This window comes from Suricata suricatta, chromosome 1 (assembly GCF_006229205.1).
Source record: "Suricata suricatta isolate VVHF042 chromosome 1, meerkat_22Aug2017_6uvM2_HiC, whole genome shotgun sequence".
NCBI lineage: Eukaryota > Metazoa > Chordata > Mammalia > Carnivora > Herpestidae > Suricata > Suricata suricatta.
The window spans coordinates 43,608,833-43,614,035 of NC_043700.1; the positions used below are offsets into that span (position 1 = coordinate 43,608,833).

At 40.1% G+C, this 5,203-nt stretch overlaps 1 long non-coding RNA gene across 1 annotated transcript in view; it reads left to right on the plus strand.

The window, feature by feature from the left end:
* The first annotated feature begins 704 nt into the window (after positions 1–704).
* The window catches only part of LOC115295559, a 29,341-nt gene continuing 24,842 nt past the window's right edge, over positions 705–5,203 (plus strand). Inside the window, exons 1-2 of the long non-coding RNA XR_003910474.1 lie at positions 705–761; positions 2,121–2,235. This is a non-coding gene — a long non-coding RNA (uncharacterized LOC115295559). The remainder of the gene's footprint in view (positions 762–2,120; positions 2,236–5,203) is intronic.

Consider the following 5,203-nt stretch of genomic DNA (forward strand, 5'->3'; position numbering starts at 1 on the left):
TTCTATCTCCTGATGAAGATACTGTAAGGTAGAAATCAGTATTAAACCAACAAACAAAACTGGAGGCTCAATCTGGAGAAACTTTAGAACAAAAGAAAGGGAAAGAATCATGGAAGTCTGAAGTAATGAGTTTTCAGATTTAAGAGGACCACTGAGTTACTATATAACACAGGATGAAAATTCTGAAAACCTCCAAGAGAAAGACACTTGCATGGGGGTTAGAATATCTTCAGACTTCTAATCGAGTATTGTTTCACACAGAGAAATGATATAATCTTATGCATGATTTTATAATTTTTAATGTTTATTTATTTATTTTGAGAGAGAGAGAGAATAAGAATGGGAACAGAGTGGGGGCAGAGAGAGAATCCTAAGCAGACTCCATGCTTCCAGTGGAGAGCCCAATGCAGAACTCGATCCCATGAACCATGAGATCATGACCTGAGATGAAACCAAGAGTTGGACACTTAAATGAATGAGCCACTCAGCCACTTTTATTTATGATTTTATAAGAAGATTCTGGGTGCTGGGAAAGAATGTATTGGAATGAGAGCATGGAGGCCAGTTAAGAGATTCTCACAGCCATCCAACCAAAATGAGGAGGAGGAGGATGGAGAGTGGTTTTAGATCAACAATAGAATCAAATGGGATGTTGAAGTAAGAAATTTTAGGGGAGGGAAACTTACCAATTGTCCAAATCCATAGATCCTCCTTCTGTAGTCTCATTGGAACAAGAAGTGATCCACAGACTGTATCTACAGGTAAGCCTGGTTTGGGGATTTGGAATTCTTGTCATGACACCAAGTAACCTTCACTTTTCTTTCCCTTTATAGTGGGGTGGCTTTATTTCCTGCTTTATAGTGGGGTCGATTTCCACCTAGTTTCCTTTTCTCTCCTCACATTACTCAGCAGAATAAAGAAAGAAAAATTACAAAAGTTGGTGACCTAATCAATATTTCATAGTCTCTGCTTTTAAATAACCTAAATTCTAAATGACACAGTAATCTAACTAATGTTATAGGTATATCAATACTGTCATTAGTAAACAGTCATATGATAATTTTCCTTAGGGGTGTGGAGGGAAAGTTTGCTGATAGAGTGGCCACAGAGGTGGGGACTTGGACAGGACCTTGAAGTGTGGGTGTCTTGTAGGTGGAGAGCACATGAGAGGCATTGCAGAGAGCACAGCATAAATCATAGGGAAGACATGATTTTCATGATTGGTAGGTAGAGAGTAGAAGAGCTTGGTTGGTCAGATGCTTGGTACCATTTATAACAAAGAGGAACCCATTTTGTTTTTGAGTAGAGCCCTTCACTGACAATTTGGGTATCTGGCTACAGGATCCTACTGCAGTTACTCCTCCTAGAGTTAACCCTGGATCTAATTACATTCATATGACTGACACAGACGTCATTTGGCATCCCAAATTTTGGAACACTCATTATATTTTTATTCTTTTTTTATGGTATGATGGAGTTGATTCACTCAGATTTCCCTTCCAAGGAACCTGATGTTGGGTTCATGGGTGATTGGCAACCTCCAGATGCCACACTTCAGGACACACTTTTCCTAGCTTCTCCCAGCCATCAACTGAGCACAGCAAAGATACTTGAACATGATACTTATCTTACGCATATTGAAATGGCCAAAATTTACCAGAACTGCACTGAGATCTGAGTCTCCCCCCTCCCCAACTCCCCCTTCCCACTCCACTTGCACAGGCATATAAAAAGCATTACAGGTTGAAAGCACCGCTGCATTCACAGGCATTTCCTGTGAATCTCTGGTATATCTAACTCCATCTTGAAGTCTGCTTCTTAGAGAACCAAACTGATATACCTAGACATGTCTTCTTAAGAATCAAGATCAACAGGTATTCCTATCAGAGTCATTGGAGAATAAAAATCTTTCAGAAAATACTATTTTGAGACAAGAGACTCAAGGATTCCTGTCCAGTTCAATTAACTTTCTATTCTAGGATTGAAGATGACTTTAAAGGTCATCAGTTTAATTCCATATCCTGATGTGTGACCGCTAAAGTAGACTAGTTACAAAAAAGAAAAAAAAGGCCTCATTTTCCACCCCTCCCACTATCCATGTCTTTTGTTTAACTTTGCAGCCCCTCCAGTCAAGAGGTGAGGACTATTCATTCCCCCACCCAATGTATCTAAGCTGGCCTCATGACTTGCTTGGGACAATAGAATATGAAAGAAGGACACGGAACCAGTTCCAAGGTAAGATCTCAGGAGACCTTGTACACTTCTTTTTTTCTTGGTCCTCTGCCTTCACAAGAGAACAAGATTAAGACCATCTGCTCGAGAGTGAGAGACAGAACATCAGTCTAGTTGCCCAGAAAAGGTCTCAGAACTTTGAGAAAGCCCATACAGGATAAGCATGACTACCTAGTTGATCTACAGTTGATCACCAACATATAAGACAGCTTCACTGACCCTAGACAAACTATCAACCTGACCTGTAGACTCATAAGCAAGAATAAACATTTTTTAAGTTAATGGGTTTTGAGATGGTTTATTATGCAACATTATTGTAACAAAGATAACTGACACATACATCTTCTATGATCACCTTTTAAGTGACCACCCACTCACCTTCTGCTTGGAGTATACCAGTGACTGTGCCTTAAATAATTAATAGGAAGTTGTTGAGATTTCATTTTCTTCTTGTTTCTTAAAGTAAAAAAAATATCAGGTAATGTGGCTATTGGTTATCCATGGACCTCAATAAATACTCAGTAGCTTTTATACTATACTCCCCTCTCCTACCATTGTTTTCATTCTATTTCAGAATATTTCTGGTTAAGATATTAGGACTGACTTTTCCTAATTCCATTATATCCAATCAACCTAGCACAGTTAGAGAGTTTGGTCGATGAATCCTGAACATATTTTATTGCATATGTTTCTCAGTATCAATGGCTGTTTGTGAGGAGTGGGGATTTCTTATTATTGAATTTGGTTATTTTTGTGGGATTCTGTATTTGAACTCTAGAAATGATTGTATGTTGTATCTAAGGCTCTGTGTGGGGCAACACATCAATTAGGACAGCATGCAGCTGCAATGAACAGAAAAATCTAATGACCATGACTTCAACAAATGAGAACTTTTATCCACCTCCTACAATGAAAATTCTGGGATCATTAAAACTGGCATACCAGCTCAATAGTAACAGTCCCCAAGTCCCTGGGATTCTGATAAGCCCAAGATAACTATCTTAGCTCCAGGTATTTTATGAGGCAGGAAGAAGAGGTGAAAAGGTAATATCAGAATTGATATTTTTTAATTAAAAATAGCCCCCAGAAAATTTTGTTTTGTGCAATTGCCTAGGATTGTACCACATGGCCACCACAGTTGCAGGGAACACAATAAACTGTGCAGTTAGCTCTTACATTTTCTGCAGAGGTAGTAAGGGTGACAGGTGGTTGGGAACAGGGACCAGGTTAGCCAACAACAGTATCTGCCATAGTGTATGCAGTAAAACAAACAGGAAAAGTAGGGAAATAGGGAAAGCATGTTGACTAACACAGGATTTGTGTGCAGGCATTCAACATGCACTTGAAAATTTTTGAAAAACAATAAATATTCTAAGCACCTACAATTGCTTGAAATGATAGTGGAGAGTATCTATATTCTGGATGTGGAACGTTATTCAGGGAATATTCAGTCAGGCCAGAACTCCAGAAATAACCTCATGTATTTCAATGTGTTCAAACTGAGCTTACATCCCCAACCTCTTTCCCAGCTCACATGGTCATCCTCTTCCTCCCACTTCCACCTACCAGTCTTCAAGTGCAAACCACTTTACCTCCCAAAACGGACTCAGACCACTCACTTTTCCTCTCCACTTGTATTGATTTCATGGTGGGGTGCTGGTTACCCTCCTGCATTACTACAGCAGGGGTCTTCCTACCCCTTTCCTCTAGCATTTCTTTTTCAGGAGGAATCAATATACTACAATCCTGTTGGGGTCTTATTTCTAAATTTGAATTGAAGATTTTACACTAGCTTTCTTAAAAATCCTTTCCCTTGAAAATGAAAGCACATATCCTTTTGCAAACTTAAGAGTCCCCTCCTTGTTTTTTTCATTTTTAGTTTTTTGGTTTCACTAACATAAATACAACAGGCACATGAGCTATCGGTCTATTCATTTTCTTTGCTGCACTGACTAGTATTGGGATTGATGACCTGATGGCCAGCTTGGCTGATTTGTCCACAATGGCTTTGCAGTTCCTGAAGGAGACATTGTGAGCAATCTCTGCACACTCAGATTTGTTGCACATCAGTAACAATGCAAGCTCCTTGACATTGTGGACTAGGAACTTCCAGTAGCCACTGGGCAGCATGTGCTTTGTTTTCTTGCTGTTCCCATATCCAATGATGGGCTACAAGATCTGGGTCTTGATCTTCTACACACCTTATTGTTAATGCCTCTGGATTTCTGCCAGTGGAGCTTAATTTTGACATATCGGTCTGACTGGTGCTGGAAGAACTTATTGGTTCTCTTTTTAATGATCTGGGCCTTCACCAGAGATCTGAGAGCATCCATGATACCGACTAAAGGATGACTCTAAAGGCCCTTTCTGACCTGGTCTTCCTGATTGTCCTCTCTTAACTCATTCACCTCACCTAGTACACCCTTTGCCACGAAGTGGCTGAAGTCCATAGGATTAATGGAGGGTAAAGGGGGTTTGGTTAAGCTAGATGCCACAGACATCTCACTTACTTTCTTCTCTGTGTTTGCTCACCTGTTCTTTGACTAGGAACAGCTTTAGGGTCCATTGCTCACAAAGCTTACCTCTTTCATGTTCTTAAACTCACATCTCAATGGTACCCTCATCTGTGATGCCTTTCCTTTTATGTGCCTCTCTAAGGGGCTCCTATAGCAACTGTGTTCTAACCACCTACTTATCACTCTCTTACTTACTTACTGGGATTGTTTGTTTGTGTGTATCTCTTTGGCCTTTTAAATTTCCTGCCCATCTAGGGGCACCTGGGTGGCTCAGTTGGTTAAGCATCCATCTTCAGCTCAGGTCATGATCTCACTGTTTGTGGATTCAAGCCCTTATTGGGCTCTGTGCTGACAGCTCAGAGCCTGGAGCCTACTTTGGATTCTGTGTCTCCCTCTCTTTCTCTATTGGTCTGTCTCTGTCTCTGAAAAATAAATAAACATTAAAAAATAAAAAA